We start from the raw sequence: 15,129 nt of genomic DNA, 5'->3' as shown, positions 1-15,129 counted from the left end.
CAAGGGCCCTTCACTTCCTCTGCACTCAGCGCAGTATTCGCTTCTGCTGCAGCAACAGGACCGCTCTCCTCTCCGGAGAAAACGCATGTGAATGCAAGGTTATCTACGCAAGACAGATTTTCAGCTTGAGCTTGGAGAAGAAGGAATCACTATGATGTTAACATACCCGGTTGAGGGGGAATTACCTCAGTGTTTTAATTAGCCCCAAATTCCAGAAGCCAAAAGAACAGCGGTTTCAAACAACTGCAGAGGAACCCACCTTTGTTTGTTCTCCCTAAGACTCCTTTGGTAGATACTGCTGGGGACAGTGTTGGGAATGAGGAGAGCTAACAGGGTGCTTTCAACGTACCAGGCATCCTCCTAAGTGATTTACATATATTTACTCTTTCAATCATCAGAACAGCCCTCTGACTTAGGTCTATTTCGCAGATGAGAAAGCTGAGGCACCGAGGGGTTGAGTAACTTGCCCAAGGCTACACAATTAGTAAGCGGCAGGGCTGAAGGTGAGCACAGCTCCTGGCCCCAGAGCCTTCGCTTTGAACCACATGCTCCTTGGAAGTGACCTATTGTTTCCTTGCAGATCTGTAGGAGGTTTTCTTTGCTCAAACTGCTGTGCGAGTTAGAATTAGGGCTCGTCTTCAGCAGGGCTTGCTCCTTGCTAAGTGCATGTTCTGTCTGCACGTGTCACTGCCATTAAGACTAAGCTGAAGCAGGCAAATCAAGCCCAGGCTGCTGCAGCAGGTAGGAGAAAAGCCTGGATTTTCAGGTGGGAGGTGGGGTGCTAGTCGTTGGATCAGTCACCTCAGGGCTGTGCACCAGTCCACCCAACCGTGCTGACAAGAGAAGGCCAAAAAGGAGGTAAGGGCCCCAGAGCCCCCCATCCACACCAGTAATCCAGGTAGGGACTCTGCTGGGACACACCCTCCGGGTCACGCTGCTTCGGGCTCAGCGCTCCCCTCAACCCACAGGCCAAGCCACCACACAAACGAAACACCACTGAAGTCCAGCCTCTTTCCTGCTTCTCAGAGCCAGTTCGATTGGAAAAGCAAACAGTAAAAGCTGATTCTAATTAAATATATGCATCCCAAGCCTAGGGATTTACTGGGGTATCAAGTTGTTCAAAAGAAAAGGCCCCTAGTGGGACGGGATTGAGTGGAGAGGGAGTTGTTTCCCTTGCTAAACCTCACTTTGGTGGTTATATCTTTCTGGCTTTACCAGCGACTGAATGAAAATATGAGTTTGGAAAAGGATATTACCAGACAGTGGGGTGCGTTAAACACAACTCTGGGCTGGGAGCCAGGAGACCTGGGTTCCGGCTCCAGCTCTGTCTCTAACAGACCATGGCCTCTCTGGGTCTCAGTTCCACCCTTTCTAAAATGAAAGGGTTGGAGTAAATAAGCTCTGAGAGCTTTTCCAACATTAAACCTTGCCTGATTTTAGCCACCCCCCCCCACTTTTAATGAAAGTTGATTCTCCCTAGAGCAGCAAGGATACTCAGAGGATGATATGACCAAATGAAGCAAAGATTTGAGCTATTTTGGGGTGTTTCTGAGCAACCAACTCCGACCACTGGAGTCAGAAAGTAGATTTCTTTTTGGTCTGGTCTCTCCCAGTTGATATCGCTAGATAATTGCTCACCCCTCTGAGTCTTCGAATCATAGGCTTATTGAATCTCTGGGATGGAAAGGACCTTAAAGGTCATCTTTTCCCATCTCCCTCCAGGGCCGGGCTTCCCTTTGTCCAAACATAGCCAGTCTAAGCATGGGATTAGTGCCAGCTTTATATATAAGCAGAAGAGGTGCTGCTTACTTGGCTGGAAGTCACAGGTGCTGGGATGGGTCCTCTGACCCTCGCCCCCAAATAGCTCTTTCCTCCTGCTCACTGATGCCAGAAGCCCCTTTGACAGAAGGCCTAGATTTTCATTCTGCACTGAAAATATATAAGATACAAATCCCTTTGGAAGAGTTGGCACTGTCTAAATTCATATGATACACGTGACTCATAGCAGATCTTATCATGAAAGCAGATTTTAATAGGAAAGAGCTCAAATATACAGAATTCTTGAAAAGAGTGAAATAGGCTTCAGTGACAGGGAAGAATTATACAGAATGGGAATGGAGGACAGGGTGAAGCACCTATAATGGGAGCCTAATAGAATGTGTGGCAACATGGAGTCAGACTTGGGTTTCTATCTCACCTCTCACCAGACCAAAAAGAAATCTACTTTCTGACTCCAGTGGTCGGAGTTGGTTGCTCAGAAACACCCCAAAATAGCTCAAATCTTTGCTTCATTTGGTCAAATCATCCTCTGAGTATCCTTGCTGCTCTAGGGAGAATCAACTTTCATTAAAAGTGGGGGGGGGGGCTAAAATCAGGCAAGGTTTAATGTTGGAAAAGCTCTCAGAGCTTATTTACTCCAACCCTTTCATTTTAGAAAGGGTGGAACTGAGACCCAGAGAGGCCATGGTCTGTTAGAGACAGAGCTGGAGCCGGAACCCAGGTCTCCTGGCTCCCAGCCCAGAGTTGTGTTTAACGCACCCCACTGTCTGGTAATATCCTTTTCCAAACTCATATTTTCATTCAGTCGCTGGTAAAACCAGAAAGATATAACCACCAAAGTGAGGTTTAGCAAGGGAAACAACTCCCTCTCCAACTGCTCTTTTTACCATGTCTCTTAACCTGAGTCTCAGTTTTCCAAACTGTAATATGGGCATAATAATGTCTACTACACAGGGATCTTGTTGAGAATTAAATGTGATTGTCATGCAAAGCCATAATGGCCGCATACTTGATTTCAATATGCTTTCAGCCCCAGATACACAGGGTTGCCCTGGATTGATGGCCTTTGATGTGTCCTTGCTTGGTTATGCCTCTGCTGCACCCACACATATGAATGGTGTTGATGCACACGTCTGCAGCCACCAGTAATACCTTCAAGTTGCCTTAACCATCCATGGAGCTAGCCCAATATCTGACTCAAGCACCAGCCAGAATATCAACTAATAAGCAACTGAAATGCCAACCCAGACCTTGATCGAGATTTACAACCGCAAAGAGACCAGTTCTATGTTCATAATTTGAGAGGGACCGTGATTTCAAGCCTGTCCAACTTAGCCCAGTTAATAGGAATTCAGAGTGGTTTCCCTAATTAATTAGCTCCAACTAGGAGTCAACATACCCAGTGACTTTCTTGAAAAAATGTCCCCAACATATATTTCAATCTTACTATGGGAGAAGAGAGTTATTAACAAATGAAATGTTATGGGTTTAGTACAAGTTTTAGGTTTAGGGAAAGGTACAGAGTCCATATGCTCATCAAAGATAATTAGAGGAAGGTTGGGGCTGGCCAGTCTCCACCACTTAAATTCTGGCCTGGGCCCCTCCTTCTGCACAATTAGCCTGAATGTGGTCAGGTTCGGGCTTGGGGCTTACTCTGTTCTTTGCTTTGGGAGGCAGTGCTGGTTTGGAGGGACCAATCAACTCTACAATTTTTTATTTTCTATTGTAGAAACATGGTAAATTTGGGGCTCAGGGCTCGTTTTCTACCTTTTTCAAAACATGCTCAAAGCTCCATATAAAAATAACATCACTCTTTCACCCTGCCATGTTTTTGGCCATCTTCCTCCTTTTGCTTTCTCAATTCTTCTCATCTGAATTGCCTCCATTTTCTATCCCACAGTCTGCTTCTATTCTCACCAATCTACCAATATTTCTCTTTTGAGTTCACCAGTGATCTCCTTCTTGCCAAATCCAAGGGCAGTTTTTCAGTGGTTCATCCTCAACCTCTTTGTGATGACACACCGGTTTTATCTGCTCTTAAAGTTCTCTCCTTAGCTTCTATGACACTGCACTTTCTGGATTTTTCTCTGATTTTTACCTATTTCCTCTGTGGCATCAGGAAACTGACCTCTCCCTTCTGGGCTTGAGTTTCTTCATCAGTAAAATGAGGGGTTTAAACAGGATGATATTTGAAGTTTCTTCCATATCTAACATTCTGTGGTTCTCAGAGTCAAGGGGATATACCCAAGATCCTTTATTTGACTTCAACACGTTGTGATATTTTTAATATTGAAGGATTTGTAGCTACTCCTGTCTATTTTAGTGTTCCAGTAATTGATATGCCTGTACGAACTTCATAAAGCTGGGCCTTTGCTGATTTATACATATTTAATCTGTGTTTGCTTTCAGTCTTTCTGAGAATACATATGTTTGACATGCTTGGATACTACACTGTGCCCTTCTTGAAAATAGATACAAGGTACATTCTAGAACAATATCCTGTTGCTTATGCTTAATATTAGTCTTTCAAAAATGTATACGGGTCAGAAATCATTCACCTTGTTCCATTTAATTTGGATATTTAGAAAATTAAACAATTTTTTAAGCCAAGTGAAGGCATTATGATCAACCATAAGAATTCCCCAACATCATCAACAAAGAGCTACAAATAATACATAACAGTTTAATACTGAATTCATGCTTTACACAGAAATAGACTGTGGGGTGTATTTAACCCTGGGAGTCTCCATATAACATCACTTGAAGACATTCAAGAGGGCCTAATATTACAATACAATTTCTACTGATATTTATTCCTTCACACACACCTCAGGTACTATACAGGACACCTTCAAGAGAATTGCCTGAGACCCCAGGGCAAAAGATTGACAATCCATGCCTTAAAAGCCATGTCCTCAAATCCTTTGAATAAGAATTTTCCCTTTCCTGGGGCACCGGGGGGGGCTCAGTTGGTTATATGTCCAACTCTTGATTTCTGCCAGGTCATGATCTCAGAGTCTTGAGATTGAGCCCCGCATTGACCTCCACACTGGGCGTGGAGTCTGCTTGAGATTCTCTCTCTCCCTCTCCCTCTACCCCTCCCCCACCCACTCACGCATGCGAGTGTGCACTCTCTCCCTCTCTCCCTATAAATGAATAAATAAATAAGTAAATAAATAAGTTTCCCTTTCCCTCATGAAAGGGAAGTGATGCATTGCCTGCATCCAAGGGGCACACAATAAATATATGTTGGTAGTGAGAAGGTCAAAAGAAGGAAACTGTGAGTGTACAAGGTAGAAAATGCCTGTCTCTGCGAAGGAAGCCAGTCAAGAGTGAGGATAAGGATCCTCAAGCCGCTCCCAAAGCAAGCCACATAAAAAAGCAGCTGAGGTTTTGTATTTTTGCTTATCACCAAAGAATATCTGAATTTGAAAGACCTTGCACACAAAGGAGTTCTCTTGATCCATGGAACATAAACATGTCCGTGTCTCTTCAAGGCGTGATATACTATCATCCCTCCTCTCATAGGAGAAATTCAGTGACTCACCCAAAGCTCTAAGAGTCAGTGGCTAAGTCAACAGGCCCCCAAATCTCTGTCAAAAATTCAAAAACTCTTCCTTTACATACAACAGGACAACAGCTGACTGCCACTCTTACTTCTCCCACTCTTCCTCCTTCTTCTCCCCCTGCCTCCTCTTGTCTCTCACACACACACAAGCACCACATACCACTTTAGTGTTCAGAAATCTGCTTGGTGGGCTGATTTTTATTGTATCATATAGTTCTGTTTTCCAGTGTTGTCAGGGACTGGAACACTCAAATTAATAGACTTGGGTATTCAAGTTGCTAGAGAACTGCTAAACCCTCCATGTAAAGTTTACCAATTTTTAAGAGAAGAAAATAAAATTTACTCATGACTAACAATACACTGTACCTAAAGTTATCTCTCATTGATGATTCAGCACTGCCCTGGAAGGACTTCATGTAGTTAAGTGAAAGGTACCATCTTAGGAATGACGGGACCGTGAAAGTCTGTTCTAGGTAAAACAACTGATCCTAAGGTCCCTGGGAAAAGAAACAACCTAGATTATTTTTTTTTTTTTAAAGATTTTATTTATTTATTCATGAGAGACAGAGAGAGAGGCAGAGGGAGAAGCAGGCTCCCAAGGAGCAGGGAGCCCGATGCGGGACTCGATCCCAGGACTCCGGGATCATGACCTGAGCCGAAGGCAGACGCTCAACCATCTGAGCCACCCAGGCGCCCTAGATTATTTTTAAAGTGAGTAAACATCACCAGAATTGTTATATAAAAAGCAAAAAAAAATTCTACCTTGAGATTGCAAACTACCCTGTCTTCCATTTATTTTCAAATGAGAAATCCCAATGCTCTGCTCTTACAAGGAATAATGTGATATCTCATTTTGAAACTCAGAATGTTTACTTCTCTAGAAACATCTTTATCTTTTGGGCCTTTAAGATACTACCCTGAGAGGTCATTTTCACTATGTTGCATTGTCATAACTTCAGGCTTAAATACAATCGACAAAATGCCAATTTATTTGTCAAGAGTTCCAGGTGGTATGGTGCCAGTGACAAAGAGTTTGCTATTATGTGCCAAAAGTTATATTTAGGTTTCTGGCACAAATTAATAATTATTTATAACATTTTATAAAAATAAGAAATCATCCCAACAGTCTTCCATCCAAAGCAACAACACAATTTGTTCTATTAGTATGTGGAGTTTTTGCAGTGTCAAGGAGAGAATGAGGAGTAATAATAAAACAGTAATAATACCTACAAACATTCACTTCTCATGCTGTGCCAGGCGTTTGCTAAATGCTTTTCCATGCATTATGTCATTTAAATCCATACAATGGACCTATGCCATAGGTATCCTTGTTAGCCTCATTTTACCAATAAGGAAACTGAAGCCTAGAGAAGTGGAGGTGTCTCCAGACAAAGGGCCATTTGCTCAGACAAATGACCGGGTAGAGACACACGTTCAGAATTGCCTTAGTTGTTTCCTGTGAAGGAGCATTAATATTTAGTGAGCATTTACCATGTGCCAGGAACTGGGCCAAGTGCTTTTCATAAGTTGCCTCTTTTAATACTCCCATCAACCTTATGAGATTGTTATTTTTAAACACACTTTACAGATAAAGGGATGAGAAGATCAAAGAAGTTAAGGAATTTCCCCCAAGGTCATGCCACTAAAGAGGGCAAAGCTGGGATGTTAATTTAGATAGGTTTGACCCTAAAGGTCATGCTCTTTCTACTATGAAGTAAAAAATCAAGCCAGCAAAGAGGACAAACCACAGTTTAATAATGAATTCCATATTCTGTTTCCTTGGATCTAAAACCTTAGTCACGAAAGCCAATGCCAACAGTAAATTCTCCATCCCTCCTGTACACAGAGCTTTTTATCCTATGGAACACAGGGTTACAGCATTCCGCTCACTCTTAGCTTTCAGAGCAGTGAATGAGAACTGGTTGAAGCCATTCTCCGGAATTATCTCAGGACAAATGAAGAGAAAATAGACACTAAAAGTCAAAATTCTCTAAACTTTCCATATGCGGCAAGATTGCTCTGAGTTGATGAGTTAACTCCTTCATGCCAGTAGATCTACAGCTTCGCACAAGAAGCCAGGCCCTCTACTCTTAGTTGCCTGACAGCTGTAACAGCCTCTCCAAATAGAAACACTTCATCAGCATTTCTCAGAGGAATCCCTTGGAGTGCTTATTAAAAATGCAGATACCGAAGCCCAACCCCTGAGAGCAGGACCTATGAATGTGCATTTTAACAAATGCCTCAGATCACCTAGACATACAGTAAGGTTTGTGAATTACTGTACAAAGTGATAAAATGCTCCTCGCTCGGGCCTTATTAGTTCTGAATTTGGGAAGCTCAGACACAGATGAGCTGAATTTCTTTTCACCCCAAGGAGGGAAATCTCCCTTGAATTAATTAATACTAACAAACCATTTCACGTGAGCTTTTAAGGTACTTCAGGAGCACTTGTTGGCAGAAGATTAAGGTTAGTTGACATCCTTATAGCAGGACACAGTGGCTGGAACATGTCTATGCAAAATACCTTAGTAGCTTTCCTTTAGCTTTTTGAAGGTCCCTATATAAAGTTTAATGTTCACCTAAGAACATTCTGTAACTTAGACTTTACCCTAATTAAGACTGATCTTAATGTCAATTTAGCCCTAAATAATGAAGTTGAACTATATTTCTGTTCTGAGTCAAGTCTAAAGCAAGAATAGAAGCCTCGGTAACGAATAGCAACTAATTGAGTGTTTACTGTGTACCAGGGACTATTACAAGACCTAAAATCCTGGATTAAAAACATTCCATCATGAGATAATTTTGCCTACTGTCTGTAACCTCCTCTGGAACATTCACAAGGCCCATGAACCTATTAAGAGCTCCAAGAAGGCCTTTCAGGAATGAAATCAATTTTGGTAACTCAGAGTTACCAAAACCTATTTGATCATATGCCCCTTTTATGAGGAAAATCTCCCGATGTACACTTTGAGGACGTGCCGTTCTGCAGCAGTGTTTTTCAAAATGTCTTTAGTGGCATCAAAATGCTGTCACCTCAGACCTGTAGAATCCATCTCTGCGGGGCAGGGGTTGGCTAGTAAGGAATCTGCATTCTTGGGTAACTCTTAGATACAATGCTCTAGCCTATAGCAGAAGAGTCCATCATTGCTCCAAAGGTGAGGGGAATCTTTCTAGCTACATTGACTGAAAATTAAACAAATTCCAAAGATGGAAAATATGACATGACTACATTTTGATGCTTGAAATTTCACCACCTGACCAGTCCAAAAAAAAACAGGGCTGTTCACAGGGGAAATGCTTGTCCTTAAGTAACTGGGATCCGGAAATGGTGCACAGAACAAGCCCAGCTAAATATTCCCCAAAGCTCTGCTGCCATTTCAGGGTACAATGGGAGAACATAGGTGGGCAGATCTGTTCTACCACTTGCTAAGCTGTAGAGTTTTAGGACAGTCACTTTACCTCTCTGTTTCCTCATCTGTAAAATGAGAATGGTTTTCTCTACCTCAGAGCGCCACTGTAAGAACTAAACAGGCAGTATGTATATAGACATTTTCTGTTACAAACAGGAAGCTTAAAAAAATGTTAGTTCTTTTCTCCTCTTTTCTTGTTCCCCTCCTCCTCTGGTGTAGCACCGTGATGTCATCTTAATTGCGAAAGGGAGGAGTTTGGGGGAGGGGAGAGGAAATTTTGCTGTTGGTTTTGGAGGAGCTATGCTTTTCCAAGGGCAGTTTTCTTTAGTGAGCCCCTATGTCAGTGGTACAATGTCAAATGCAAGGTACTGACGGACCCACTCAATGCCGTCCAGTTAACTAGGAGTCAACACGCGCTGGCGTACACAGAGATGAACGGACAAGTCCTGCCCTTAAGTTGCTCATGGCACAGTAGTGAAAATACCCTGTGGGCCTATTGTGGCATAAAACGGGAACCCTTTAAATGGGGGCCAGAGCGAGGAGTGCAGCTGGTCATAGAGGCAAATCAAACTAATGCAAAGCGCATTCTGGCTGAGTGAAATCAGAGAGTCCAAGGACACCCAGTGTCATCGTGATCTACCCCGAAGAGCCAAGCGCTGACCTAACCCAGGGCTGCAGTTCCAGGGCTCCGTTCCAGCAGCCAGCACAAGCCCGATCACAGGCTGCGGTGTGCTTTGAGTCTAGTGTCGTACTACATACAGGACGAAGCCAATAAAGCAGAGGTGACCCCTGCCCTTTAGGAGGAAAAATACTGATGAAGGCCAACCTTTAGAGCACCTGAATATAGTCGAAGAGTTAGTGCTGAGCAAACAAATACCACATTCACTCACATCATTCTCTTCTCAGATTCCTGTTCATTTTTCTCGAAGATTGAAAAGCTTAGATCCTCTGCAATCTGTCAAGAGAGTTGGAGATACTTGCCACTAGGTTTTTTTTTTAAAACATTGATTTCACCAGAGTTGCATGATAATCAGTGGTCAAACTAATTGGAATTCGGCTTTCTTAACAGTTCTTTCTCTCTTTAGCGATTCTTCAGGCTTTGTCTGTGAGAGAGAGGTGAGGTTCCAGTGATCCTTGCATGGAATATTTCCTATTAATGCTCCCATCTGGGCCTTAAGCTTCTTTGGACAGTGGGACAAATGACAGGCGGCTCCTGCCATGTCCCTCTTCACTTGCACCTCCTCCCATACCTAGCGGGGCTTTCCGGGTGACAAGGTTGGCACCTCTCAGAGATGGAGGGGAGGGGGCAACTGTGGTTCAGAGGCAGGACTAGAGGATGAAGTGCGCCCTTGGTCAGCAATCTCTTGCACCTTCCACTTAACCCTATGCCAAGCCCTTCCCCCACCGCTGAGGGGAAAACACACCCTGATTAAAGAAACTTCCATGAGTAGCACAGGTGTTGTTCCTAAATAGGAAAATGAGTGATGGGGGAAGGGATTAAATTAAGCCAACATTTTTTGCCCCTGATTTTCTTCCAGAAAGGTCTGTAGGAAGAGACTACATTGAGAAGCCATATCTGAAGAGCCATATCTGAATACTTGGGCTTTCCTCTGAGACGGCTTACATAGTTAAGTCTAAGTGAGGTTTTAAAGCTCTGGTCTAGTCTCAGCTGTTCAGCCTAGATTCCACTGAACAGTTGTGCTTCATTCCTAACATCCAACTCCTCAAATAGTTTTCAGTACTATCTGATACTGCTAAAGGGCAAAAGGTGCTGACAGGAACCATGGACATTTCCGCAATGCCTTTTTTCCCCCAGCAGAACAAACAGTGTTCAGATCTTGCAAAGCCAACAAAACCACAGCATAGGTCAGCTGCAAACTCCCCCTCATCAGAGACCTCCCTGAGCCAGCAAAGTCAAGGCCATGAGCTCAGGGCCCACAGAAGGTCGCTAGAGAGGCCAATGAGTCTGCAGGATGAGTCAGGAGAATTGAGGAAGCCCGGCTGGTCCCCAGAGCCAGGCCTGTTGCCAGGCAGCCAAGGAAAAAGCTCTGTAAGAACCTGGAACACCCTGATAATGGAGGAGAGGGTGAAAGAAAGAACAGAAGGGCAAAACGACCTGTCCTCAGCATCGGCAAAAGAAGGGAGCAGGCCAGATTTATCTTTGACGTGTTCATATCCCACTACATCTTCTCCCTTCCCAAAGCATCTGAGCCCCCCATGCCAATGCCAGCTGACCAGGCATTTCCTACCACCCTCAGATCTCTCCCTCCCCCAGCAGACCCACGTTCCCCAGACCTTCCCTGGGATCCCACTGTCTCTCAAAGCAGTGTCTTGTTCCCTCAGCACTGCTCTGACCTGTCCCTTCATGATAACTGATCTAGGCCAATGTACCAATGGCTAGTCGTGAGTTAGTGTGGTCCCCACCAGGGTCATGTATTGGTAATGAAACAGCTGTCTCTTGGCAACAGAATGCCTTCACTCCAAAGAGTATATGTAGGGAAAGGATTTCCAGTGAAGTGGGGGCCTCAAGCAGAGAGATCCCTACCTTCAATTCCGTGTGAAAGAATACCCACCTACCTCCTTGTTTAAGCATAAGCCAGCCCAACAGATAGCCACCTGGTCAAAAGCCTAAGCCGAATTAGGGCCCAATATCAAGATACCTCCTTATATAGGCCCCAAAATACAAGAACTTCATCTGAGCTATTTCCAACAGATTGCAAACTGCTAATTTGTGATATCATTGCTTAGGGGTAAAAGCAAATACAGGAGTTAAGAGAATTTGTCCTATTATCAAATTGTGAGGAAGACAATTTTTTAAAAAGATTTATTTATTTGAGATAGAGAGAGTGCACACGCACAGGGGGCAGCAGAAGGAGAGAGAGAATCTCAAGCAGACTCCCTGCTGAGCGTGGACCCTGAGATCATGACCTGAGCCAAAATCAAGAGTCTGACACTTAACCGACTGAGCCACCCAGGCGCCCCCGTAAGGAAGAAAATTTTTAAAGTAACCCACAGTGTGACAAAAATCGTCCACTTAGAAGTTTTGAAATCCAAGGTTCTAAATGAGACAATGTAGAACCTGGAAGGCCTGCCCATGGCATCAGCTTGTGTGCCTGACAGCTGGGAGTGAGGATGGGGTGGGGGGGTTTCTGGAAGGAAGATAAACACCTGGCATTTAGGTCACCCATTTTATTAGAGGCTGTAGACTATTGAGGACTCAGTAGTCTGAGTCCGGAGTTATGGCTGAGTTTTCAGAATAAAACATATAGTACAGAATTCTGAGTTCCAGAGTATCTAAGAAAGCATCTAGTGATGCTGATTCCAAATGAGCATTGCTGTCTAATAATGAGACTTCTCTGGGCGAAGAATGCTGTGATCTCAGATCACTTGTTGCAAGTGGACTTACCTGAGAGGTCCGAGCAAACGGAGCAAGCTTCTCTGATTTCCTTCTCCTTCCTTTTCCGTAGCTCACTCTCCCCACACCCCTACCATTGGTACCCACTTCTTCCTGGCAGCTTAGGGCTCCCCATGGCCTACTCAGTCCAGGTTGCTCACCATGCCTCTATAGTCTCCAGTACTTTCTGTCCCTCCTCTCTCCCATCCCAAAGTTCTATCCTGAGTCCTTCCTCTGAGACCTCTGTTGCCCACCTTCCAAAGAGACATCTGGGGGCTAATGAGTTGTTATGTGCTAAAGTGGTCATGGCTGATAATGAGTTAAATTCTTGCCCCTTCTAATTACAGGAGACTGGTTGACAAGGAATGAATTTCTTTTTATAAGATTTTATTTATTTATTTGACACGGGGTGGGGGGAGAGAGCAAGCACAAGCAGGGGGAGTGGCAGGCAGAGGGAGAAGCAGGCTCCCCGCTGAGCAAGGAGTCTGATGCGGGGTTCGATCCCAGGACCCCTGGGATCATGACCTGAGCCGAAGGCAGCTGCCCAACTGACTGAGCCACCCAGGTGCCCCAACAATGAATGAATTTCTAATGATAGCATTTCAGGCTAGTGGGGATGGTTCTTGGGGACAAGGACACCATTTGACACACCTCCCATCACACAATGGAAATGGCTGCCTTCTTTGCCCTAAACATAGGACAGAGGAAGTGCCTTGGCTGCTTTAGGAGATGAAAGCAATCAGCTTAACTCACAAATAACCTATTAATGTTGCTAAAAATCCAGGCACAGGCAGGTGTCCATTCCTAACAGGCGGGGTGTATTTTGCCCATGATTTTTGCTTTGTCTTTTGCACTGCTGCCTTTTTTTTTTTTTTTTTTTTACCTGAATCCACCTGAGGCAAAGTAAGTTGCTAAATTGGTATTGCATTTTTTTCCTGAGCCATCTAAAAACTTTTCTTTCTTACTACTATTTTGAAATGAGCCTACCCCTAATCCCCATCCTTCTCCTTCTGTTAAGACTCTAGAAGTAGACCTCCCTTGAACCAGCAACTGCACTATTGAAAAGATGTGTATATAGGAAGGGCCATACCCGCAAGCACACATCACTGAACTGGTCTATGATGGAAAGAATTCCAAAAAATCTGATCCACTCATTCAATAAAAAAGTGCAAGGCTAATCTTTGGCCAGAGGGCACACCTGTTGTTAAAATGGTAAATACTCCCGTAACAGCTGGTAAATAGCCACTACCCCTTGCCTTGACTGCCTCAGACCCTACTCTGAGATCCCCAGACCTCCACAAGATCTGACAACTAATATGTAACGTCTGGCATGGCAGAGGACCTCCAAGACCATAGCTGGAACCTATTCTGATCTGTTGTTTCATGTGCCTTGCCCTGGGAATGTCATCTGTAATCTCGGAGCCACTTGTGCACCAGGTACTGGGGTTGACCCTGAATGTACACTGTGGTCACTTTGCTTAAAGCTCTAGCAGTGACACTGAGGTTTGTTTCAGTCTACTCTGCCACATGCATTCCCATGGAGCAGAATGTCCACGACCTTCAAAAGACGGACAACTTGAGCCATTTCCAAAATAGCACTTGGCAGGCAGCCTAGACTCGGATGGGGACAGCAGACACAGACTGTGAGCATGATGGGCCTGCCCCCTGTCACATCACCTCAGGGGATCCTCAGCCCCATGGGACTCACTAGAAAATCCTTTACATTGGAAAAGCAGAAATTATCTAGTCCACCTGAGCAGCCTGGGAGTGGGTCTGTATTCTTAGCCTCATGCTTCAAGTGCTGAGTTTAGAACAAAAGCCTCTGCTCAAGGTCAGATGATGAGTCAGCTACTGAGTGGGGAACAAAAAGAGACGGAGAATAAACAACCCACAACAGGGTTAACCTGAGCTGCTTCCACCTATGACAAAGGCCTGGCCAAACCCTTCATAGTCTTTATTTATAGATAGCTTGAGGAATTGTCCTGGAAGGATGTTAATGCCCATAGGTAAGGAAGAAGGATGATAGTGGTAGGTGTCTCTTTAATCAGCTGTCCCGGAGACCCAGACTTGCTCTAGCCTCATGATCTAAGTGAATATACACCGAGCTGCCGCTTGCTGTCTTTATTTGTAACTCAAGAAGGATCTAATTCATTCTGCCTCCGACAAAATCTCCCTCTTTCTCCCAATGCACGTTGGCTACTGTTAACCTTACAAGAATGTAAACGGTCAGCTTCCAATTAATTCTGTTTGCTGTGCCCTAACTAATGAGTTAATGCTGTCCGTCATTATAACAGCAAAAAGCTGACTTGTGATCAAGGGAAGCAGAGAGAGCCTGTGTCGGAGTTTTTTGGGAGGGTCTGAGTTCTAATCTTGACGCTAACTCCCTTGGTAGCATTAAGGGAGGCAGGTTCCTCATTTTCATTTTCTTCATTTATAAAATAAGGATAATGCTATTACTTGCCTTGTGGCTTGGCCTAGGAAGAAAATATGATTATAGACAAGAAAATGATTTGAACATTTCAGTACCCTCCAAACATGTAAGGAAATATGACTGTTTTAAGAAATACTCAAGGGGTATGTGGAAACGAGCATTTATCAAACACCTGCTATATACCCAGCCCTTTCACATCCATTAATTTTTCTTGATAACGATCCTATGAAGTAGATGTTTGTTACATATAAAATAGCGAGGGATAAAAAAATGACAATATGTCAGTATGTTCAAATTCTAACTTTTAGAATCAAGTAGATTTGACCTTAAAGAAAACCAGGCTTACACACATACACACAAATAGAATCTGAAGTACAGATGACAATGATGCAACAGGTCAGTTTGGCATCAACGTGCATCTCTCAGATAAAATTGAAAGTAAACAGGTGACACTTTCCATAATTTATGTCACAAAAGTATAATATGGTTTGTAGAAACTGGAAAACACATTTAGGATAAGGATTATCAACCTGGAAGGAAGGCAAGG

The 15,129-nt window shown here is 43.8% G+C and overlaps 1 protein-coding gene across 1 annotated transcript in view; it reads left to right on the top strand.

Moving 5' to 3' along the window:
• GRIA3 (glutamate ionotropic receptor AMPA type subunit 3) overlaps nucleotides 1-15,129 on the top strand; it is a 274,270-nt gene that overhangs the window by 22,835 nt on the left and 236,306 nt on the right. The gene's annotated exons all lie outside the window — the stretch shown is intronic.

This window comes from Neomonachus schauinslandi, chromosome X (genome assembly GCF_002201575.2).
Source record: "Neomonachus schauinslandi chromosome X, ASM220157v2, whole genome shotgun sequence".
NCBI lineage: Eukaryota > Metazoa > Chordata > Mammalia > Carnivora > Phocidae > Neomonachus > Neomonachus schauinslandi.
Note: the sequence above shows the minus strand (reverse complement) of the source record. Positions and strands in the feature narration are given on the sequence as shown.